This window comes from Oryctolagus cuniculus, chromosome 7, assembly GCF_964237555.1.
Source record: "Oryctolagus cuniculus chromosome 7, mOryCun1.1, whole genome shotgun sequence".
In the NCBI taxonomy this organism is placed as follows: domain Eukaryota; kingdom Metazoa; phylum Chordata; class Mammalia; order Lagomorpha; family Leporidae; genus Oryctolagus; species Oryctolagus cuniculus.
The window spans coordinates 12461307-12487068 of NC_091438.1; the positions used below are offsets into that span (position 1 = coordinate 12461307).

The window sequence follows — 25762 nt, forward strand, 5'->3', positions numbered from 1 at the left end:
ATCAACACATGGATGGATAAAGGACAGGTGCTGTGTATGAACAATGGACAGTCTTTCTTTTCAAAGACTTACTCTTATGTATTCAAAAGGCAAAATGGCAGAGAGAAATGGAGAGACAGAGAGAGCAAGAGATCTTCCATCTGTTGCTTCATTCCCCAAACATTTGCAACAGCTGAGGCTGAGCCAGGCTCAAGCTGGGAACCCAAAACTCCATCCAGGTCTCCTTCCTGGGGGGCAGGGACCCGACTGTTTGGACCGTCACCACAGCCTTCCTAGGTGCATTGGTAGGGAGCTGGATCAGAGGCAGAGCAGTCGGGATTTAAAGCAGCCCTGTGCTATGGGATGCTGGCGTCACAGGTGGTGGCTTACCCCACTGTGTCACAATGCCAGCCCCAAAAGGAGGGGAATTCTGACACATGCTACAACATGGATAAAACTTGAAGACCTCATCCTGAGTGAAATAAGCCCATCGAAAAGGACAAATACTGTATAATTCCACTTTCATGAGGTTCCTGGAGCAGTCAAAATCACAGGGACAGAAATCAGAATGGTGCTTGCCAAGGGCTGAGAATAAGAGAGAACAAGAGAGAACCTCTAGTTTAAGAGGAGCAGAGTTATCTGTTTTACAAGTTTTAGTTCTCTAGTTTTACAAGAAGGGAGTTCTGGAAAAGGTTCTGTTGTACACAATGAGAATGGGTCTTATCCTACTGAACGACACACTTACAAGTGGTTATGAGGGCAAATTGTGTAATGCATGGGTTTTTTTAACCAGAATTCTATTTTTAATTTTTTAAAGAATTATTGAATTTTGAGGCAGAAAGTTACAAAATAGGAACTCATTGCAGGTCTCTCATGTGGGGGACAGGAACGCATTCACTTGCGCCATCACCTGTCACCTCCCGGGCTCTGCACTAGCAGGAAGCTGCAGTCAGGAGCCAGGGGCAGGGATTGAACCCAGGTCCTCTGATATAGGATGCATGCAACTTTTTTTTTTTTTTTTTTTTTTGGACAGGCAGAGTGGACAGTGAGAGAGAGAGACAGAGAGAAAGGTCTTCCTTTGCCGTTGGTTCACCCTCCAATGGCCGCCGCGGCCGGGTGCGCTGCGGCCGGCGCACCGCGCTGATCCGATGGCAGGAGCCAGGTACTTCTCCTGGTCTCCCATGGGGTGCAGGACCCAAGCACTTGGTTCATCCTCCACTGCATTCCCTGGCCACAGCAGAGAGCCTGCCTGGAAGAGAGGCAACCAGGACAGAATCTGGCGCCCCAACCCGGACTAGAACCCGGTGTGCCGGCGCCGCAAGGCAGAGGATTAGCCTAGTGAGCCGCGGCGCCAGCCGGATGCATGCAACTTAACTAGCATCTTAACCGCCAGGCCAAATGCCCACTCCTTAACTATTTTTTTAAAAAATGTATGTATTTATTGAAAAGCAGAGTTACAGAGAAGCAGAGGCAGAGAAAGAGAAAGAGAAAGAGAGAGAAGTCTTCCACCCCCTGGTTCACTTCCCAGATGGCCGCAACAGCTAGAGCTGAGCTGATCCAAAGCCAGGAGCCAGGAGCTTCTTCCGGGTCTCCCACGCAGGTGCAGAAGCCCAAGCACTCAGGCCACCTTCTACTGCTTTCCCAGGCCATAGCGGAGAGCTGGATCAGAAGTGGGGCAGCTGGGACTCGAACCAGCGCCTTTATGGGATGCCAGCACTGCAGGCGGTGGCTTTACCCATTATGCCACAGCGCCGGCCCTTCTTAACTATAAAGAAAGAGAGAAAGAGAGAAAAATGGAAGGCAGGCAGGAAGGGAGGAAGGGAGGAAGGGAGGAAGGAGATTTGAATATAAGCAGCAGAAATAATCTGGGCTCAAGATCAGACACCCTTTTATTGCAGGTCTGTGTGGTCAGAAAAGGCTCAATTTTGCACGAGCCGGCTGTGGAGGCACCCAACACGAAAACATGATGAACATTCCTTTCTCTTCTCAAATGTCACCCAAAGAAATATTTTTGTATCACTTTCCCAGGTTCCAAATCCGCTCAGAAAAATCAACCCTAAGACCTTTCTGTCTGCTACATAATATAACTGAGACAACTAATTAAAGTTTCACTGAGAAGTCTGTTGGACAGATGGTTTCACTATTTTAATTAAGTATATCTATTAGACTGTTGGAATTAATATATCTAACACGACAGACGTTTTTCTGTGCTCACTTAGAATTTTAAGTCATTTACTATCCGTGTGGTGTCAGAAAGAGGGACCCTGGTGAATTTTGTTCTATTCAGTTTAGCAGTGTATTCATATTTTGCCATTTTATAGCAATTTCTGAGCAGACCTCAGTATGACATGTAAAGAGGAAATCTTGAAGAAATAGAGGGTGTTTTTTTCCATAGGCATGAGAACTAATTTTAGTGACCATGAATTCAATTTCAATACTTTCAAATTGCACATGGGGTTTTCTATTGTGCTTCAAGTCTTGTCTTTCCCAGTCCCGGTGCTACTACAAGACGTAAAATCCTTCCCTGTGCATGCACCATCCTGAACCTCTAAGTGATCCCCGGCTCTCAAGACCCCATTTCCAGCCAGCGCCGCGGCTCACTAGGCTAATCCTCCACCTGTGGTGCCAGCACCCCGGGGTTCTAGTCCTGGTTGGGGCGCCGGTTCTGTCCCAGTTGCTCCTCTTCCAGTCCAGCTCTCTGCTGTGGCCTGGGAGTGCAGTGGAGGATGGCCCAGGTCCTTGGATCTGCACCCCATGGGAGACCAGGAGTAAACACCTGGCTCCTGGCTTCCGATGGGCGCAGCGTGCCGGCCACAAGGCGCCGGCCGTAGCGGCCACTTGGGGGTGAACCAACAGAAAAAGGAAGACCTTTCTCTGTCTCTCTCTCTCTCTCTCACTGTCTAACTCTGCCTGTCAAAAAAAAAAAAAAAAAAAGACCCCATTTCCTCCACTATCTCCGCTAACCCATCTCTCTTCCTTAAATACTGTCCTCACCGTGTGACACTCTAATTTTTAAAAAAAAAAATTTTTTTTTTGGACAGGCAGATTGGACAGTGAGAGAGAGAGACAGAGAGAAAGGTCTTCCTTTGCCGTTGGTTCACCCTCCAATGGCCGCCATGGCCGGCGCACTGCACCTATCTGAAGGCAGGAGCCAGGTGCTTCTCCTGGTCTCCCACGAGGGTGCAGGGCCCAAGCACTTGGGCCATCCTCCACTGCACTCCCGGGCCACAGCAGAGAGCTGGACTGGAAGAGGAGCAACCGGGACAGAATCTGGTGCCCCAACGGGGACTAGAACCCGGTGTGCCAGCGCTGCAAGGCGGAGGATTAGCCTAGTGAGCCGCGGCGCTGGCCCGACACTCTAATTTAGGAACCTAAGTCCCCTGATCTCGAGCCCAATCTCCCACTCCTAGTTCCCAAGGCCACCAGATACTTGTCCTTGCCCGGGTTACTCATGCTCATTTTTTAAGAGGTATCCTGGCTGCTTTGCCCATGCCACCTCCTCGAATCTCCACCCTGGAGGGTACTCAGCCTCAGTCAGGGCTCATATCCCCCCATTAGATCCTCTCTCAACCACTTCACCCCCAAGATGTTTCTCAATCATCAAAACCCAGATTGCACATCCTTAAACCTCTGCCCAAGACACACACGCACATGTCCAGCAGCTAGCATTGTGGCACCGTGGGTTAAGCCACTGCCTGCAATGCCAGTACCCTGTGTCAGAGTGCTGGTTCAAGCTCTCATGGCTCAGCTTCCCACCCAGCTCCCTACTGATGTGCCTAGGAAAGCAGCAGAAGACAGCCCAAGTACTTAGAACCCTGCCACCCACATGGGAGACCTGGATAAAGCTTCTGGCTTCTAGCTTCCGCCTGGCCCCGCCCTGACCAATGTGACTATTTGGGGAATGGACCAGAAGATGGAAGGTCTCTTTCTCTCTGTCTCTCCCTCTCTCTTTGTAACTATGCCTTTCAAATAAATAACAAACTTTAAAAAAAAGTAAGTGTGCCCACAGAAGGCTTTCCGCAAATGCTTATAACATCCGTATTCATAAGAGCCCCAAGCTGGAAACAGTGCAAATGTGTATGAACTGGTGAGGGGAGACGTGCAGTGAGCCGTGGTGTGTCCATGGAATGGTCTACTCCCCAGCAACAAAATAAATCAGGAAACTGTTGACACAAGCTACAACATGCATAAACCTCAAAACCATTGTACTGAGTCAAAGAAGACAGGCACAAAAGATCATAAATTGTGTGATTCCATTTATATGAATGTCCAGACACGGCAAATCTAAGTGTACCCAGACAGATGATGTTGCCCGAGCCTGGAAGTAGAAGTGGAGAGGAAGACAAATAGGCACTAGAGTTCTTTCTGGGGTGATAGAAATGTTCTAAAAATGGATTTGGTGGCAGTGGTTGGACAGTTACAAATTTGTTGCATCTCACTATTTTTTGCATACTGCAAAAAAGTGAAGCCTAGAGTTGGTAAAATGATTCACATTATTATTCATGTAAAAATCCTTTACACCATTAAAATGCTTTGAAACCTAGGCGACATCCCTTCCAGCCACACTCCCTGCTGTGACCTTCAAAAAATACTTAGGGGTCACAGCACATCCACTTGGGCCATGGAGGTATGCCGGGGCATGTTGGTCTTGGGGTTTGGGGAGTTTAATTCCTTCTCTGAGGAAGTCTTCTGATAACCGTGAGTACTGCACATCCCTTTACTGTGTTCACACAGTTTTCACCCTCGGCTGGGGCTCAGAGCCCTTGAGTTTACCCTTGGTCTCCCTCCTCACACTGATGTTCCTTGGTGATGGAGTAAGCTCGGCCACAGGTAGGTTGGGTGTTCGGCCCACCTGCCAGACTCCCCTCCCATTGGCATTTGTTCTTCCAGTCTTAGTGGCAGCTCTTCCACCTTTCTTTCCTCCTAGGAAAGGCCATTCGGGTATTTACAACATTATTTGCAGGTCATACGGAATTATCAACCTAACGATGAGCCTGCCGTCGATCTACTAAATTTCAAGTCCTACCTGTGATTGCCTGGACAGGGTCAGACCAAATGACCTTGTGGGCCAGCCTGCAGGTTGGACATTCCCCCCCGCCACTCCCCCAATAAGAGGAAAATGAGTCTTTCCCCAAGCTCAGATCACTTTGAAATTCTTGCTTCCCTATCACCCAGTCCAGCACTCATTTTCCTCTAAGCTCTAGGCACACTTGGCTTTCTCACGGGAACATGTCGCCTGCACTCAAGTGTGATGCACCATTGGGTCCAATCATCCTGTGGTTGCTGGCTTATCGTGGTGGACCTTAAAGTCTTTTTTCAACTTTAGGATGGTACAAAACATATCTATACAGCCATTCTGTTTTTAACTTTTGGTGCAGTATTTAATACATTGCAGGAGACATTGAACTATTATAAAATAGGCTTTGTGCTGGATGATTTTCCCCCACTATAGATGAAGGTGAATGTTCTGAACATGGCAAGGGAGGCTGGGTTCACCTAGGATGAGCACCACTGTCTACATCTCCTCAATTAGGAAGCTCCTGGCACAGCACAGCGTGCCACTGCAGCTTGGCCAGCCAGAACAAAAAGTCCTGCTGAGCCCTTGTGCTGATCCCTGCACTTTATGACTGTGGCCCAGGAGTGAAAGGAATTTTCTGGAAGCGCCCCCACACTGCTGAGTCATTGGGCTCATCACTAACGACCTTCACTTCTTTGTCACTCTGAACAGCCAGCTACGGCTCTTCCTCCTTGTACTGGTAGAGTTGTGATTTGGGGAACTAGATTCATAATTTCCCACGGGTCTCTTTCATGCACCAAGTTGGGAGATATAACCGCATGTTCCAGATTAGAGAGTTTTCACTTTTCCTCTTCAGGAGAGCATCATTCTGACTACCTGACATGGTCATCCAGTCCATCACTCCACCTTACTCCACTTGAGTTGTGCAAAGTCTATAATTTACCCATCACAATGATCATTGGTTTGTATGTCAGTTTAGGTGCAGGTAACTGGGGTCTGGCGTTGACTTCAACAAATAGATTTTTATTTGTTTCACAAAAGTATGTCTGGGGCTAAGCAGGGAAGGCCATCAGGGACTCTGTTCTTTCCATCTGGCTCTGCTTCTGTGTTCAGAATGGTTGCCTTGTTGCTACAGATGACTGCTGGGCACTTCCCGCCACTGCTGTGTCAGGGCCCCAGCTGGAGGAGAAAGAAGACAGGCAGCTGGCTGAAGGGTCTCTCCTCTTCCCTGGGGTGTGTGTGGGGGGGTGTCTTTGCCTTCTTCCTTGAAGCAGGGGCGCCTCCCCAGGTAGTTCTGCCTGCACGCCACTGTCTAGAGGTGCAGGGTGTTTAGTACAAAGCATGGTTCTACCTGTGCTGCCTGAGTGGTTCTCCCAGTTTTGCTGTGTGCTTTGTTTGCCATTCTCGTCAGGGCTTCCTGAGTCACAGGTGGGACACCCAAAGTCCTTGGCAGCCACCAGCCACCCCGAGCCTCTCCCTCACTCCACTTGGCACGGATGGGGAATTCTTGCTCCTGTCCCTGGCTCCTCTGAGGGAGGGTCTTCCCCCCTAAACTTCCAGGTGGGAATTGTATAGTTGACCTCCAGCCCTGGGTGGCTGAGAAGAAGGGAAAATAGCAGATATATATTTTTAAAATTCCCTGTGTCAGGCTGAGCAAAGAAATTTTAAAAAAAGGTGTGGGGTTGGGGTGGGGGACCTCAGCTTAATCGATTTCTAGCCATAACTTGCAGAAATCAAAATTACAAGTTGCAGGTAAAGTTCGTGTCTGTGCAGCCAACTCACCCAGTCTAAAAGCTCTTCCTCCTATCTTCCACGTGCAGGACACCTGAAGCCAAGCAAGAGCTAGCAGAATAGCTGTGGTTGCAGGCCATCAGCACCCTACACAGTGCTGGGAATAGTAGATCATACTCCGTCTCTGTGTAACACGGTCAGGGTCATGGCACCGAGGAAGCATAAGTGTTGGGTTTACATCTGGGGACAGCAGAAGCACACAGCTGATAAGGGACTTAGGAAAGGATGGGATTCGAAGGGAGGTTAAATTCAGTCCAAGGTCTAGTAAACAGTAGGTGATGTAAAAATGTTTCCTTAAGCTTTCCCCCAAACAAACTCAATATTGTGAGAATCTGGAAGGCGAAGAGGGTCAAGCATGTCCTGCAGGAGAGAGAGAGAGTGAATGAATGTGCCGGAGAGCCCTCCAGTCCCTGTCCTACCCCTGTTTCATTGAGATGAGACGTGTTTCCTTACAGAACTGGATCAGCACAAAGCAATCATTGCTCACAACAGCGCCCCAAGGAGTGTGCTGTGACACAAAGGATAATGGCAGCAGTCCACTTCTGAGTGATGTAGAGAATGCCCAAGACACAGCCGGCCTCCCAGAAGCAAGGACAGCATCATCTGGACACAAAAAGTCTATGAAAAATGGGTCAAAACCACGTGAAATCAAAGGAAAAGTCCCTACCTAGGGCAAGGAAAAGCTAAAGCTAAGACGTTTAGAGATTTCAGGAACAAAATAAACATGATCATCATCAGTAACAATTTTAATAAGATTTTTTTCACTAGATCAGCCCTGTTTTGTTACAAGGACTTTAGTGGAAGGACAGAAATCTGTCTCTATCTGGCAGAGATGTCTGGGAGCCTCCATCCAGGTCACCAAGCTTAGCAAAGGCAGGCCTGCAGGATGCACCAGGCCCCAGGCCCAGAGGGCTTTCTAGAAAAGTTACTGGACATATTTAGAATGCAAAGGGACATATTCAGCCTCAACTGCTTTTGAAATAAAGAAAAGGGGGCTTCATACCATATAGAATATTTCACAAGACTATGTGGAAGGGTTTGAGAGGGGAGGATGCTACTGGTGCATGGCTGTGAAGCCAGCTTCCCCCTTGCTTAGAAACAGGTGGGTGACCTCGTCCCATCCTTGCAGAGAGCAGCACATTTAGCCCAACCACTGCCACCAAGTGTTGGTGCAAATGCACAGACCTGGGATAAAAAAACCCGTCACTAAAAACCATTAAAAATCTACCAGGGTTTCTGTGTTCCAACTAGAGCGCTCAGTACTCTAAAAGCCCTAGTTTCTTGATGCATCCCAGCAAGCTATGAGTGGTGCCATTTAACAGGTGGTGCCATGAGTTTTGTAGAAAAGTTAACTTCCGCATTGTCACAGCCCACCAGCCAGGAGCAGCAGAACCACCCTGCCCAGCCCAGCCCCGATCTGCTGAACTCCATAGGTTCCTGAATCAATGCTGTCGACTGTCTGCCCTGGAGTTCTATGATGGCTTGACAGCCTCTCTCACCATCTCCCTGGGGTCCCAGAAAACAGTGCCCCCTCCATCTCCTGTGCAGGGCAGCAGCAAGGAGGTCCATGAGCCATGCAGACCTGTGTGTTTGGGGACACATCCTTGCCCCTCTTAGAGCCCACGTGCTCTTCGAGAAGCCCTGAGAATGGGTGAAGACCACAGCCCCTGCAAGGCCTCAATAGCCTAGGGCCTGAGACCTGTGGGCCCAGGACAGCCCTGGTACCCATTGTTGGCAAACGACAGGTTGCTTTGGCTTTGTTTTGTATTTTTAAGATCTATGTTTATTTTGAAAGTCAGAGTTACAGAGAGAGAGGGAGAGACAGAAAGAGAAAGAGAGATCTTCCACCTGCAGGTTTACTCCCCAAATGGCCATAGCAATCAGGGTTGGGCCAGGCCAAAGCCAGGAGCCGGGAGCTTCCTCTGGGTCTCCCACATGGGTGCAGGGACCCAAGCACTTGGACCATCTTCTGCTGCAGGGCACATTAGCAGGGAGCTGGATCAGAAGTGGAGCAGCTGGGCTGGCATTGCAAGAGGAGGCTTTACCTACTACAACACAATGCTGTTCCCAGCAAACCACAGGTTTACCTGAGCCGCCAGCTATGGGAACCCCAGGGCCTGCTCAGGGTCACCAGAAAAATGGGCAGAAGTATGTGCTGGTCAGAGAGAATCTGCCACCAGATGCTTTGTTCCAAGTAGTCAGGCCCCAAAGCCAAGTCCCCTATAGACTCAGGCCCCTGCAGTCCTCCAAGGCCCAGCGGACACTACCCAGGGTGCAGGACTGTTCCCAGGGAAAGCCGGCATAGGCCGAGACAAGGCCAACTCTCCACGCAACACCACAGCTGCAGGTGGTCAGGCTCCTTGGCCTGTTTCTTACCTGCAAAACAGGAAGTCTGGAGCCAGTGGGATGCATTCTCCTCCACCCATGTTGACATCCTAAAAGACCATGGTCCCATGCACCAGATGCCACTTCTCCTAGGAAATGCTAAGATGCCTGTACGGGAAAGCCAGGAAATGGGGAGAAAAACACATTCAACACAAACTCCCATGAGATCCAGGCCCGACTGCAGCCAGTCCACTGCTTCTGCAGCCTATGCATTGGCAGCTTCAACTCACAAGGGATCAAAGATATTCAAACAGGGGCCAGCGTGGTGGTACAGACCGTTAAGCTGTAGCTTGCAACACTGCCTGGCACCCTGTATCGGAGTGTTGGTTCGAGCCTCAGCTGCTGCACTTCCAGGCCAGCTCTCTGCTGACATGTGAATGCAGCAGAAGATGGTTCAAGTACCTGGGGCCCTGCTGTCCATGTGGGAGACCCGGATGGAGTTCCCGGCTCTTGCCTGTGGCCATCTGAGGAGTGAAGCAAGGAACGGAAGATCTCTCTCTCTCTTTGTGTGTCTCCCTTTCTCTCTGCCACTCTTAGTTTGCCAAATAAACAAAACTATGTCTGTACCAAGCACATACAGACTTTTTTCCTTGTCACTATTCCTTAAACAATGCAGCATAACAACTACTTAACCTAGTATTTACATCGTATTGGGTATTTTAAGTAATCTAGACAGGATTCAAAGTCTACAGGAAGATTGCATCAGTTATTTGAAATCAGTACACCATTTTCTAGAAATGTCCTGAGCACTGTGGATTGTGGTTATCTGTGAGGGTGGGAGGAGGGGGCTGGTTCCTGAGAGCAACTGCCCCTCCCCCGCAGACTGCAGGACCGCTGTACCAACCAGCTGTGCATCACCGTGCTGTCCCCTAAACCGTCTGCTCCACAGTGGCAGCATCTTGCTGCTGCCATGGTAACTGAACATCATAGGAAAGATGAGCACAGGGCCTGTGGGAAGGTAGCAACTTTTCCCTTAGGTGGCCAGTGCTGGGAGTACGGCGCCAAGCCTCTGGACACAGCACACCGGCCCTGCTACTCTGCCACTCCAGCTGAATGCAGTCCCACAGCAATCAGAAGACAGCTCCCATTTGTACAGTTTGAAGACTCAGACATAGACATGGCCAGCCGCCCAGTGGGCACTCCCATGCCGCCACGGCCTGGTGAACCCGGGACCTGTTCAAAGCCATTCAAAACCGGGAAGTGTGTTAACTGTGATCTGAGCCAAAATGCCTATTTTTGAGTCCTTATTAAGTTTTTAAAAATCCTTGCATGATTTAAAGCATAAACACTCCTTAACATTCACAAAACTGTAGTTTGTGTGCATGTTTTTTTTTTTTAAAGATTTATTTTATTTATTTGAAAGGCAGAGTTACAGAGAGGCAGAGGCAGAGAGAGACAGAGTGTTCCATCTGCTGATTCACTCCCCAGATGGACGCAATGGCCAGAGCTAGGCCAGACCAAAGCCTGGAGCCAACAGCTTTTTCTGGGTTTCCCATATGGGTGCAAGTGGCACAAGCACTTGGACCATCTTCTGCTGCTTTCCCAGGCCATTATCAGGGAGCTGGATTGGAAGTGGAGCAGCCGGGACTCAAATTTGCATCCATATGGGATGCCTGAATTGACAGGCAGAGGCATTACCTGCTATGCCACAATGCTGGCCACTGTGTGCATGTTTTAGTGATTGTAAAACATCAAAGACTGTTCCATTCCTCAAACATCCATTTTAGTGTCTCATAGATTAAAAATGAGATACCTTTTAAATCCAGATTTCCACCTATGAATACCTTATTCTGAGATTCCATTTCATTTTTGAATTTCTTTAGTCTGGAAAATTTGGATTGAAACAATTTTAATTGTAGTTAACATACGGAATTAACCATCTTAACCATTTTTAAATGTACACTTTGAGATGTTAGGTACACTCACACGGTTGGGCAACAAATCTCCAAAACTTTTTCATCTTGCAAAATTGAAACTCTATACACATCAAAGAACAACTCTCCATTCCCCCTCCTCTAGGTCCCTGGCAACCATGATTCTACTTCCTGTTTCTATGAATTGCACTCTTCTAGACACTCATCAAGGTAGACTCATACGCTATCTTTCTGTGACTAGATCTTTTCACTTCTCATTACTTCAAGATTCATCCACATTCGAGCATGCAACAGGATTTCGTCCTTTGGAAGGCTTCGTAGCATGCCATTGTATGGACACACTACATTTTGTGTTTCCGGTCATCTGTTGACAGATACTTGAGTTGTCTCTCCTGCTTGGCTATTGTCAACAATGCTGCTACAAAAAAAAAAAAAAAAAAAAAAAAAAAAAAAAAAATTCTGCTACAAACATGGGTGTGAAAACCTCTGTTCAAGACCCTGCTGCCATTTCCTTGGGATAGGTGCTCAGAGCTGACATCACCGGGTCATACGCTGGTTTGGTGCTGAATTTTTTAAGGAACAGCCATAGTAGTTTGCCAAATGGCTGCACCATTTTACGTTCTCACCCGCACTGCATGAATTTTCTGATACACTCTTGCCAACATTTGCTATTTTGGGGTTTTTCCTACTGTTCAGCCAATGTTGAGCTTTGCTTTCATGTTCTTGTTGAGTTGTTTGGATATCTTTGGCGAAATGCCTGCTCAAGTCCTTTTTCTCCTTTTTCGAGTGACTTGTTGTCACTACTCTTGTTGACTTGTAGGAGTTCTTTCTGTATTTTGCATATTACCTTGTTCTCAGACACATGATTTTCAAGTATTTTCTCTCATTCCATAAGTTTCCTTTGCACTCTGCTGATCATGTCCTGTGGCTCAGAAATTTTCAAGTTTGGCATGGTTTGCCTATTTTTCCCTTTGTTTCCTATACTTTTGGCTTTCTAGCCAAGAAATTATTACCAAATTGCATGTCATGTAAGCTTTTACTCTGTTTTCTTCTAGAAATATCACAGGTTTTGGTCTTACATTTAGCTCTATAACCCATGTTGGGTTAATTTTTGTGTGCAGTGTAAGGCTATGTGAACATGCGGTTGTCCCTGCTCACTTGTCAAAGAGATCATGATTTCGCTGTTGAATGGTCTAGCACTCTCCTCAAAACCATGTAACCAAATAGATGAAAAGTTTATTTCTGGGCTGCCTGCTCTATTCCATTGTTCTATAGGTCTATCTTTTTGACAGCGTTATAATGGTTTGATTCTTGTAGCTTTCTAACATATTTTTAATTGGGAAGTGTGAGACCAAAGACGTTGTTCACTTACAAGATCATTTTGTCTGCTCCATGTGCCTGGAGATTCCATATGCATTTTAGGGTGGGTTTCTCTGTATCTGCAAAAGAAAAATGGGGGCATTATCAGGGATTGCATTTGATCTGTAGATTGCCTTGGATGGTGTTGATTTGTTAACATTATTGAGTCTTCCAATCCATGAACATGGGATGACTCTCCATTTGTTTGTGTTTTCTTTCACTTCTTTTTTTTTTTTTTTTTCCACAGGCAGAGTGGACAGTGAGAGAGAGAGAGAGAGACAGAGAGAAAGGTCTTCCTTTGCCGTTGGTTCACATTCCAATGGCCGCTGCGGCTGGCGCGCTGCGGCCAGCGCACCATGCTGATCCAAAGCCAGGAGCCAGGTGCTTCTCCTGGTCTCCCATGGGGTGCAGGGCCCAAGCACTTGGGCCATCCTCCACTGCATTCCCAGGCCATAGCAGAGAGCTGGCCTGGAAGAGGGGCAACTGGGACAGAATCCGGCGCCCCAACCGGGACTAGAACCCGGTGTGCCGGTGCTGCTAGGCGGAGGATTAGCCTATTGAGCCACGGTGCCAGCCTTCTTTAACTACTTTTAGCAACATTTTGTAGTTTCCAATGCACTTTCAGCATTTTTTTGTATATGTCTTTCCCTTCCTTTGTTAGGTTTGTTCCCCAAAAGACTATTTTTTTTTTATTCTAAAGATTTATTTATTTGAAAGGCAGAGTTACACAGAAAGAGACAGAAAGGCAGAGAGAAAGAGAGAAGTCTTCCATCCACTGGTTCACTCCCCAAATTGCGTCAACAGCCGGAGCTGCACTGATCCGAAACCAGGAGCCTGGAGCTTCTTCCAGTTCTCCCACACGGGCTCAAGGGCCCAAGGACTTGGGCCATCTTCTCCTGCTTTCCCAGGCCACAGCAGAGAGCTGGATTGGAAGTGGAGCAGCCAGGACTCAAACCAGCGCCCATATGGGATGTGGGCACTGCAGGCAGCAGCTTTACCCACTACGCCACAGCGCTGGACCCAAGACTATTTTTCAAAGAAGAAAACTACCACATCTGAGCAAGAAGATGTTTTTCTTCCTTCTTCCCTTCTCCTTAGTCAATGTAAAGTCTAAATAACTGCTAAGTGGTATTTAATTGTTCCTCTTTAAGAAATCATATTTGCAGGTCATAATGACCTGAATAATTGCATTATTATCAGCTCACCTCAAAGTAGACCCATTGAGATCCCAGCCTACGACCCACTTGGGACCCAGAAGGCGCATTTTCCAAAGACAGAATTCCCCTCTGAAGACTGGCACCCACCAGTGGGCTGCAGGTGGAAGAATGGATTTCCCTGGCATTACCCTGCCTGGGTAACACAGTTGAACTAAACACTGAGATTGCTAATTACTGGGAAGTGAAGAAATAGCAAGCAACTCCAACCCATCATGACACCTGTCTTTGGAGTCAAATAGGGGCAATTATATTTCACGTAAGTCAGCTCACAGGCATGACTAACTACTTACGAGCAGCCAAATTGTTCTCAGGGTGTTGAGTGTTTCTGAAACCTTGGTCCCTCATCTCTTCCAAGGAGCAAGCTTAGGTTTGTGCAGCTGGATTTGGCCACCACGCTCCCAGGCTGGGCTCAGATTATCAAAGGACTTAGTGGCTCAGACTCTCATGACCGACCACATGAGCAACCACATTCTGATATCTTGACACCTCCGCCAAGATCCTGACACTGTGTCTCGGCCGAGGAAGGCCCTGATGCAGGCATTGCCGTGCTAATGGAGCTCACATGTTGAACAGCCATGTCTGGTCCCCATGGGCTCACCTGTGCAGCCCAGCTGTCCAGCTTCTGAAGTGTCCCCAGGGGCCCAGGACACAGGTGGCCAGGGAAGCTGCAGGGTATGAGGGCCAAAGACCCCTTCCAACTGTCTCCCTTGGCATGTCTTTGGGATGTTCTCACACAGAATACAGCACAGGTGTGTGAGAGAGGTGGGCATAGCAGGGGTGGGCAACCCTTTATCTGCCAAGGGTCATTTGGCTCTTTATAACATCATTCGGGAGCCATACAAAATGATCAACTTAAACGTTAGCCTGCTACAGAGTTAGTGAATTCTGAGTCCCGCCTGGGGTTGCCTTAGCCCAGCCAGACACAATGATATCACCAGCCCTAAAAGGAGAGGTCCTTCTGTGAGAACTGCTGACAGATGAGCCAAAGGCCCTGCCAGGCTGCTGGCCTGTGTGATAGAGGACCCACACCTGTCCCCCAACACACACAGCCTTGTCCAATGATGGGAGCCAATCTCATGGTTAAAGAGTCACTCTGGGGTCAGCGCTGTGGTGCAGTAGCTAAACCTCTGCCTTCAGCTCCGGCATCCCATATAGCTTCCAGTTCGAGTCCCAGCTGCTCCACTTCTGATCCAGCTCTCTACTGTGGCCCGGGAAAGCAGTAGAAGATGGGATGGCCCAGGTCCTTGGGCCCCTGCACACGCATGGTGACCTGGAAGAAGCTCCTGGCTCCTGGCTTCAGATCAGCACAGCTCCAGCCATTGTGGCCATCTGGTGAGTGAACCAACAGATAGATCTCCTCTCTCTCTCTCTCTCTCTCTCTCTCTCTCTCTAACTCTGCCTTTCAAATAAATAAATAAATAAATCTTGAAAAAATAAAAGAGAAGTATTTTTAAATGAACGTGAGGCCCGTTTAACTTCCTGAATCAGTCTCTGCTTCCACACACCTGGGTGTCTCCTGACTTTAACTGTATGGATGAAATGCGAAGATGGGGTAATGGAAGACCCACTGCTCAGGAACGGAGGCAGCTGGGTCACTACGGGGGCAGCCCCCAGGACGATCAGTCAGTCTGCTCAGGCTGCCGCCCACCCCTGCCTCAAGGGGCAGGCTGAGCAACTCCGAGGGTGCTGTGCCTGGTGGGGGAGGTGGGGGTGAGCCAAACCAAGCAGTAGCTGATGGCAGCTGCAACCCACCTGCTTCTTGGAAAACAGAGGACCTGGGCATGCAGGTAGAGTCGGGGCCCCTGCAGTGCAGAGAGGGAGAGCCCATCTCCTGGCGGAGATGTGCTTGCCAACAGCAGGTGCCATCGGCAGAGAGAGGCTGCAGCTCACTGTCCCTCTGGGGAGCCCCATGCCCCTGCCTGGGGATGATGACTCTAAGTGACTCTGATGTGCAGCAGCCTCTGGGTGGGTACTGCTCCCAGCACTTGCCTTGACCTGGCTCCCAGTCCTGAAATGGCCATCAGAGTCTGGAGTTGGGGAGGAGCCTTCTCACCCTGTCTGTGGTGTGCAGACACGAGCCAGAGGCAGGAGTTTAGCTCTGATGCGTCAGTGTGTGGCTCCACAATGAGCCTAGAACACACCTCCCTGCTGAGTTCAGATTCCCTATGTACGGAGCCCAGGACACCTCCACATACTGAGCCCTGGTCTTGACTTGCTGAGCTCAGGGCACCTCTGTATACTGAGCCCAGCTCCTGATCATGGGCTGAGTCCAGAACAACTCCATGTACTGAACCCTGATCACCTCCAGGTGCTGAGCCCAGGATACCCCCAAGTGATGAGGGTAGCTCTTAAGTAAACACGGGGAGACCCAGGGTCCAGACACAAGGTTGAGCTCCCAGTTCGCTTGCAATGTCCAAGTACCCCAGCAAGTTTCCCTCCTCTCTCCAGGCCCCTGCCCACAACCATCTCCCCCACTCCCTCAGGGCCTCCCTTCCCCAGTAGTGGCCACATCTGATCACACAGCATGTGGTGGGACGATCTACATGGCCCCTGTGACAGCACACACGTATTTCAGGAAGGGGAAGCCGACAAGGACGGCCACTCTGCTGACTCTTACAGCACCTGAGCCTGGACTCATTTTTTTTTTCCTTAAGTTCAAATCCTGGGGGTAGCACTTCACTCACCACACAGCCTTCCAGTTATCTACATCTCTTGTAGTCCCAAACTCAAAGGACAGGGTGGGGTTTTCACAGCCTTAGCACCTGGAACCTGGTAGCCCTCAGTTAATATTTACTATATGAATCAGGGGAAATGCTGGCTGGAGCTCATTCACACTAGCATGTAAATGACTGATTTCCATCATTTCCTGAGAGCAGCTTCCGCCAGGGGAGAGGAAGGGGAAAACCCCCGAGCCGCGACTTGCACACCAGGAGACAGGAGGCTTGCTCCAGGAAGGACGGAGGCGGAGGCATCATCAACCCAAACTTTGCTTATAAAGGTCAGCTTCGCTCTGCACACCTCCTAAATGGCTCCACTGGAGGGGAGTCATATTTGAGTAAGTGAGAGGTACCGCAGACAGTTTTTCAATTAAAAACTTCCCGAGGCGGGATGGGAAACTTGGGTAGCTTGAGACATCAGAGCTTCTAGGTGCAGGGCACAGACTGAGCAGGTGAATTCTAACTGCCGCTGCTTGGTTGGAGCCCTCAACAGCAACCAAGCACCTGCCGCCCACTTCCCCCACACACTGTGGCATTGGCGTTTTCACACAGACTCATTAGCAAAGAGTAGGGCCATTAAATCACATAGCCCTGGTAGCAATTTCTTAACTCCCTTCCATCGCCGTTAAGCACAGAAGTGGAAGCCAGGAGCTCCTCGCGGAGGGCCTGTGCCCGCTGGATGCTGCTCTCCTCTGAAAAATCACAACCTGGATTCATTCCAGAGACGAGATGAGATGCTCTGACAGCCAGACACAGCCCTGCCTCCCCTCCTCAGCACTGGACTGGAGCCCAGTCCCCGGCTCTGGCACTGCAGGATCGCAGAACAAGTTCCCTGTTTCCCCTTCCCACGGCCCTGCTCTTTGTGCCCAAGGCGCACCTGCTGTCTCCCCTCAGCTCCCATCAACTTCCCCTGCAGGCGGGGCCACCAGGTGCACCTGCCCAACTCCTTCCTTCCCATGATGCAGTTCTAGGCGCAGGATGCTCTGGTCCGCCATCTCTACCATCACTCTCACCATCATCTTCTCTGCTGCTAACCAGGCGCCCCTTTCTGCTGGGGCATCTGTATACCCCAGAGCCTCTGGCCACTGCCCTGATTGCTTGAAGAAGTGTCCCACAGCACAGACCCGGTAAGAAAGCTACTTATTACAAGCCACACGAGCAGACCCTTCCCGAAGTGAAAGGTTCTAGGGCTTGGGCAATTAATTCCAGAGACCAGGCAACGAAGACTTTGTTACTAGGAGCTGGGTTCTCTCCCCAACCCCCACTCCATGAGTTAGAATTCTACTACAACATGGCATGCCTAATGCAGTTGTGCTGTGCTGATGGCTAGGGGACACACCCTTGAGTGGAACAACAGGACGTGGCACAAACCATCTGGGAGGTGTGGGGGTCATTTGTAATAATCATATTTCTATTTACCTCTGTCACACAGTAAAGCTCATGAAAACTGTAGATACTAGTTCTACTTAAAGTTGTTTATAACAAATCCCATTCATAATACACATTTTCAAGTTTTTAAAAATGTATTTGAACGGCAGAGAGAGAGAGAGATTTTCCATCCACTGGTTCACTCCCCAAAAACCTGCGACAGTCAGTGCTGGGGCTGGCTCAAGCCAGCAGCTGAAGACACAGCCCAGATCTCCCAAGTGGTTGGCAGGAACACAAGTACTCAAGCCATCACCTGCTCCTCCCAGCTTGCTCAGTAGCAGGAAGCTGGAATCAGAAACGGAGAGGGTACTTGAACCCAGGCACTCCACTAAGGGCTGTGTCTCAATCCCCTTACGACACATCTTGATACTGATTAGCATTCAGCGTGGCGGCGTCACTGAAGACATGGAAACCCCCCAATAGAGGAACAAGGAGAGCGTGACACAGAAAACGTAAAACAGGTGAAACAGAGACGTCGCTCGGGCCAAAGCATGGAAGCTACAACTCGTCTTCCTCAGAACCAGCCCAGAGAAAGATCCGGGCACCCAGCCACTCACGTCGCCATCTCAGACTGATTTTCTGACCTGCAAACACTCCTCTGCCCTTCGAACTCCCTCCCTGGTTATGAATTCCCACCCACCGACCCCCTCAAAATTACAATTCCCAGAGCAGACAGATGAACCTCTGTCAAATGGCCCATTTCTTTAACAAGATAGGCTCTTTCTTTTCTGGAAATGGCTGCCCGCATGTTAGTCATCACAGATCGTGTGGTTTTCTTCCAGGCAGTGCTAAGTAAGGACAGTGGTTCCGCGATCCCAGGGAGCCTCGCGGGGTTGGATGGCGCCTTGAAGTGTTTGGGATGGGACCCTCGGCAGGGCAGGTCATGCGGGAGGCCGCAGAAGGCTGCCCCAGGGAAGCAAAGGGGTAGGAAGCAAAAGAGGAGAGCCCCATCCTCACCCCCTCACAAACCTGCAAATGAACTGAATTCGCGTCTACCGTAATTATCCTAATGGAGGGGGGACCTCAATCAGTGCCACAGAGAAACGGGCCGTCCCTCGTAAATGAGCAGAGCGCCTACCAGAGCTTATGGAGAGAGCTTGGGCGACCCCTGGAGACACCCCACCCACTCACCCACCTCTTGACCTCCAGCCCACCTCCAAATCCACGCTTGGAGGTGCACGTGTCACCCACAGGGCCCGAACCCTTGACGGGCCCACACCCATAACAACCGGAAGGGTGTTTGTTGCGCTTCCAAAATTCAGCCCCAATTACTGCAATTGAGATATCAGTGTTTATATGCTCCCAGGATGCCATGACTAAGAGCTGTTCACCGGAGGGCCTCTCCGACTGTGGGAGAATTCTTTGCGTCTCGGGAAGCTCCCCAGTCTTGTTCCTTTCTGAAGTCCAAGTGTAAGCTGAGCACAGATCACCACGTGCACAGATCACTGGTTACACTGGTGAGCTGGGCTTTGACTTACATGCCTTGGAAAACCAGGTCTCTATGACACGATTGTGCACCAGACCGTGTTGTACCCTGGGATGACCGCGGTACACCATGGCACACCATTTATACTCTCCCCTCGGAGAGCCTCCAGTGAGGCTGAGAGAGGCAGGAGCCCAGATCTACGTGCCGTAAGCCCGTCCCCTCGGCCCTCTTTGTCTATGAAATAGGGGCTCTGACACATGCCTCATCTAGACGCCAGAGTCATTGCCATGTCCAGACCAGGTCTGGGGTCCATTTAGAGCTGTGTGTAGGCTGTGTGTAGGTCCTTGAGCTGTGTGTAGGCACCCCCTGACCATGACCTTTCCATGGCCATGCTCCCTAACTGATCTCCTGCTATGGTTTGGATGCGGTCTGTCTCCCAAGAGTTGACGTGTTGAAGCTTTAGACCCCGTGTGGTGATGTGACAGGTGGTGGGGCCTTTTAGAGGTTGAGAGTTGTTTAGGTTGCTGGGGGGGGGGGGTGACCTCAGGAGGGAAATCCAGAATTTCTCACGGGACCCTGAGTTACCTCTGGCAAGAGTGTGAGTTGTTACCTGGCGGCCCTCCCGGCTCTCGGCTTCCTGTCTCACTGTATGAAAATCTCCCCCTCACAAGCTCGTGCCATGATGTCATCCTTGCGGGGACGAGGTGGCCACAGGACTCCCGTCAGCACCTGTGCCCTGCAGTGTAGACCATCAGCCTCCAAAACCGTGAGCCACATAGACCTTCTTTCTTGACAAGTTACCCAGCCTTGAGTATTTCATTCTATTAAGAGGCTAATATTTGAAAAACGTGTGCTCATGTCTAGAAACATGTGGATCCCATTTTTAAAAAATCCACAGGGATATATCTGGTCCAGTAGGTGAGACACCTCCCTGGATACCTGCATCCCGTATTATTAGATGCCTGGGTTTGAATCTTGGCTCCACTCTCTGTTCCAGTTTTCTGCTGATGTGTATCGTGGCTGGCAGCAGGTGATGGCTCAAGTTAGGTCCCACCCATGTGAAAGATCAAGATTGAGTTTCTGGCTCCTGACTTTGTCCTGGCCCAGCCACCGCTGTTGTAGGTATTTGGGGAATGAAACAGAAGATGGAAAGTCTCTCTCCTTCTCTCAAAAATAAAAACAAACCAAAAGAAAAAAATTCCACAATGCTGCAGCAATTCCTGGCTGACTCAGGCTAGCACTGAGTAGGTTGGCCTTGTATACTGCCAGTGACTTATAGGCAATACCTCCCGCCTCCCCAGGTTTTATGGGGTACAACAGAACCGGTTCCTGGGACTGCCAAGGCAAAGCACCACAAATGGGTTGTTTAAAACAATGGAAATTTGTTCTCTCCCAGTTCCAGGATCCAGAAACCTGAACTCAAGGGGATCGTGGGGCCTGCTCCCTCTGAGATTCTGTATAGGATTTTTCTCACCTGGTCTGGATTCTGGTGGCTCCCACAAATCCATGCCATTCCCTGATGCACAGCTGCATTGCTCCAAGCTCTTCCTCTCACCGTGGCCTTCCCCTGTGTGCCATGTGTCTCTTCTCTCCTTACAAGGACACCCAGCATCCTGGGGGCAGGAAGGCACCCTAACAACTTCATCTTAACTTGATAGTATCTGCAAAAAGCCTCTTTCCAAATAGGGTCACATTCACAGGTATCTGGTGTTAGGATGTCAGTGTAGTTTGGGGGTACCTAATTCTATCCACAACACCAAATAATTTTTCCAAAGTCGCCTCCCCTAATAACACCATCTCCCACTGGTGCTCTCCCTAAAGGACCACAACAATCAGGGCTGGGGAAGACAGAAGGCCAAAGCCAAGAACTCCATCCAGGTCTCCCACCAGGGTGGCAGGGATCAAGTACTTGCTGCCTCCCCAAGTGTGCATGAGCAGGAAGCTGGATCAGATGTGGAGTAGCCAGGACTTGAGCCAGCAATCCAATATAGGATGCAGGCATCCCAACCAGGCGCTTAAGCCATTCCACCACCACACCAGCCCCCAGCAGTGTCCCAGCCACCAGCAGATCCAACCCCACCATGAAAACTTTGCCATAGCAAGCATCTGCCAGTGGTCTCTGCAGGGACGTGGCTGGCAAGTATAAGCTGAAAAAGAGCTGAGCCCATGACTTCCCATTGCTTCTGCGGCACACTGCTGATGAACAGGGCAAGTAGCACTTCTTTCATTGCCAAAGCATCAGCACCAGGGTATTGCAAGGAAGACAGGTGGTCCCTCTATAACCTTTCCACTCGCCTGTGAATTTTCATACCCCTTCACCCACCAACCGATACAGAATGGACACATTTGTGCCAGGTAACCGGGTACGTAGAGAGGCTTCGCTGTGACTTAAGAAGCTGGGCTCTTCTTCCAGGCCAGCTCTCTGCTGTGGCCAGGGAGTGCAGTGGAGGATGGCCCAAGTCCTTGGGCCCTGCACCGCATGGGAGACCAGGAGAAGCACCTGGCTCCTGCCATCGGATCAGCGCGGTGCGCCAGCCGTGGCGGACATCGGAGGGTGAACCAACAGCAAAGGAAGACCTTTCTCTCTCTCTCTCTCACTGTCCACTCTGCCTGTCAAAAAATAAAAAAAAAAAATAGAAGCTGGGCTCTGACATCAAGACACTTGTCCACACATCCTCACGGGGACTGGGGAAGGCAGTCCCCCGTCTGTACAGTGGGTGCCTGTCGTGCTCCCTCTGCTGCGGGACGCACTGAGCTGAAGCCAGGCTGAACATAGAGCAGAGCTCTGGTATAGGGGGTGACTGCATCAGTGTTGCCACCACTGCCGCCACACCGGCTCACCCTGCCACCTCCCTTCTCAGGGCACCCTGCAGGCCTGCTGACTCCAGGGATGTGCAACCAGCAGGAGGCAGTGTCAGGAGGCGGGGGCAGGAGGGATGGAGAACCATCCTCTACCTTTGCCCGTGCCCAGCTTACGGGCCACATCCAGTCCCAATGCAGACACATCTCCTCTGAGGCCCACTCCCACCAGGACAGCCCCTCACAGCCCTGCCCAGGGACATTCCTGGGCAAACTGAAATTCTAAAAGCTTGCAATATTGCAAGGAAGTGGGCTGTAAACACTGATGCAAGAAGAAAACCATCTAAAACTTGCTCCCGGCTACCTGTGCGAATCTCAGAAGGTCTCGGTCCTCGTCTGAACAGTAGGTGATGTCCAGTGACAGGAAGAGGGCCTTGCCGGGGCCACGTGAGGGTCTGTGCTCTCTGACAACAGCCATGCAAGCCATCAGCCCCTGGGAGCCACTGGCATCCACATGACCTGCTGCCCGCCGAAGCCTCCGACGCAGGCAGATGGCGTCTTTGTTACGCGGCTGGGTGAGCGGGAGGGGCAGCTATGTGCCGGGGACAAGGGCTGGGAACCGCAGGAGGAGCAAATATTTATTTCAGTAACACTCTTCATTCGCTCAGACTGCAGATAAGATTAGCGCAGCGGGGCAGATAATGGAAGTCGGGTTTCACCTGTTGCCCTTGGCCCCGTGGATCCGCAGACTCAACCCAGCCCCGGCTGCCTGGCAGTCCCCAAGCAGGTGGAGCCCCGTTGCCTCCCCCACCTTCTTGCCAGCCTCCCAGCTGGAGCTGCCCATTCTGTGAACAGCTGCCTACTGAGAACGCAGGAGACTCCCAGGCAAAACGCAGGCGGTCAGAAGTGGAGGCAGCTGGCCCGCTCTGCGGAGATATTGGTAGGGTGCACAGAACATGGGCATGGAAGGGAACCTGGTGTGAGTGCGCCCCCACTCTCGGCTTCCCCCCCCCAGGAGATGCTCCTGGGACTGCTCAGCAAAGTACTCTGATCTTGGGGCCTCTCTGGGGTGCTCGCTCTCTCTCTCTCTCTCTCTCTCTCGGTTCCTAAACACTCACATTCTGCCCCTGCATACTCGGAACCCTGCATTCCTGCAGCTCAGCCCTCTTCTCCCAACCCTTCACGTCCTGCTGGAAGTCACCACCCACTTCCAGGCATCAAGGGCCACCCTCGCACTCCTCTTCTCAATGTATTTCCAACGCAAACCTCTCTCCAGATCCTGCCGTGAGGACCCAGCTAACCATGCACTGCCTCCAGCTGACGTGCTCACAGCCTCATCAAACTCAAATACCCAAGACGGAACCCACAGCCTCCATGCCCCGACATGGCCTGCTCCTCCCCTTGTTTTCCATGTAGTTCTCTCTCTCTCTCTCTCTCTCTCTCTCTCTCTCTCTAAGATTTATTTATTTATTTGACAGGTAGAGTTACAGACAGAGACAGGGAGAGAGAGAGAAAAGTCTTCCATCCACTGGTTCACTCCCCAGATGGCTGCGATGGCCAGAGCTGTGCCAACCCGAAGCCAGGAGCCAGGAGCTTCTTCTGGGTCTCCCACACGGGTGCAGGAGCCCAAGGACTTGGACCACCTTCTACTGCTTTCCCAGGCCATAGCAGAGAGCTGGATCGGAAGTGGAGCAGCCAGGACTAGAACCGGCGCCCATATGGGATGCCAGCACTCCAGGCAATGGCTTTACCCTCTACGCCACAGCACCAGCCCCCACAATGCTCTCTCTATCACCAGCTGCCCGTGTCAGGAGCGGGAAGAGGAAGTCTTTTCCTCACTTCCCTCCATATGCCCTCACATTCAAACCATGCCACGCTGTCCTCAACACTCAGCTGCAGCAAATCTGCCTCTCCACACCCCCTTGCTTCCAAACCAGGGGGGGCGTGTCCTTACCTCCCACCCAGACACAAGGGCCCCTCCGATTGTGTCCCCACTGCCAGTCTTGTTCCATGCCAAGCCATCACGCAACTTACATTTAACATACCAAACAGCTGAGTTTATTTCTCTCCTTAAAACCCTGCCATGGTTCCCATTACTCTTTGAATAAAGTTCAAACCCCTTAAAGTGGCTTGCAAAGCCATTCCTGGTCTGTTACCGACTGGACTCGGGCCTCCCCTCTTTCCTGTTGTTTCCCTCTCTTCCCTGGCCTCTCACCTCAGTAATCCTAAATGGCCCGCTAGCCTCAGTGTAGGTCCCCCTCACTACCTAAGCCAGGGCAGGTGTGGCCATAAGCAATACTGGAGGCTCCGTTGGTGGTCTTGAATAACCAAGTTAAAAAGAATCATGTGGGGCTGGCGCCATGGCTCACTTGGTTAATCCTCCGCCTGCGGCACTGGCATCCCCTATGGGTGCCAGGTTCTAGTCCCGGCTGGGGTGCCGGGTACTAGTCCTGGTTAATCCTCTTCCAGTCCAGCTCTCTGCTGTGGCCCAGGAAGGCAGTGGAGGATGGCCCAAGTGCTTGGGCCCTGCACCCGCATGGGAGACCAGGAGGGAGCACCTGGCTCCTGGTTTCGGATTGGCAGAGCACACTGGCTGTGGCGGCCATTTGGGGGGTGAACCAACGGAAGGAAGACCTTTCTCTCTGTCTATAACTCTACCTGTCAAAATTTTAAAAAATTTTTTTAAAAAAGAGCCATGTGTAAAAACTCACACTGTCACCTGTCTCGGAAGAGGACTAAAGGGCAACATGGCCCGAAGTCATCAGGCCTTAGTGACATCCAAGGGCACGCCTCCTTGCGTAAGCAGAAGTCCCCAGCAGCGGGGGCCACGCCCACCCATGAGCACCTGATCCCTTTGCTCCCCGATCCAGCTAGGGAGCTTGAGCGTGAAGGACACTCACCTGTGGGTCTCCTGAAGTCACACTTTGGTAGGAAGTGCTGATGGGCCCCCAGAACCCCCCACAGGATGAAGTTGATTCCGGGTATAGCTGAAGTGAGATGAAAGAGATGTTTAAGATCTTGTGAGGGGCCGGCTCTGTGGTGTAGTGGACTAAGCCTCCACCTGCAGTGCCAGCATCTCATATGGGCACTGGTTCGAGTCCCGGCTGCTCCACTTCTTATCCAGCTCTCTTCTGTGGCCTGGGAAAGCAGAGACCCAGAAGAAGCTCCTGGCTCCTGGCTTCAGACCAGCTCAGCTCTGGCCGTTGCAGCCATTTGGGGAGTGAATCAGTGGATGGAAGACTTTTCTCTCTCCCTCCCTGTCTCTGTCTGTAACTCTACCTGTCAAATAAATAAATAAAATCTTTAAAAAAAAAAAAAAAGACCACATGAACCATGTCTTCAGGAAGATATGAACAGAGAAAGAGCTGAGAGAACCCCACAAGTCTGGGGAGGAATGGGGGCAGAAAAGTGTGTATTAGGCAGCTTGTCATTATTTTACCTAAAATACCTGGAAGGAGCTTCCTGGTTAGGAACAGGCTTGTTCTGGTTTAGTTTGGAAGCTGCCAGCTCAGGGGCAGGCAACTCCATTAATCCGGCATCTGGTGGAGCATGAGTACCTGCTGGGCCAAGGAGTGGGGAGAGGGAAAGCCCCCACAGCCCCACTTCTTAGCCCCCACAACTCCATAAAGTCTCCACCCTAATCCGTGTGCCACTAGCATTAGTCCAGTAACTGTTCACAAAGACTTTGGGGATTAAATATTCACAAGCCCCGAGAGTCCAGTCCTGTTCGGTCCCTAATATAGAGCTCCAGGCAGGTTGATGATGAGGGT

General features: G+C 50.6%; 1 long non-coding RNA gene across 2 annotated transcripts; it reads right to left on the reverse strand.

Annotated features, from left to right (window-relative positions):
* Positions 1-3383: 3383 nt before the first annotated feature.
* On the reverse strand, positions 3384-17522 carry LOC103349988 (uncharacterized). 2 transcript variants are annotated; one of them, XR_007924166.2, is made up of 5 exons: positions 17217-17522; positions 12419-12485; positions 9164-9280; positions 6779-6967; positions 3384-6175 (listed from the first exon to the last, which is right to left on the reverse strand). It is a non-coding gene; the product is annotated as an uncharacterized lncRNA (long non-coding RNA). The 2 variants fall into 2 exon arrangements; XR_007924165.2 differs by having other exon boundaries at positions 3384-6592.
* Positions 17523-25762: the final 8240 nt, after the last annotated feature.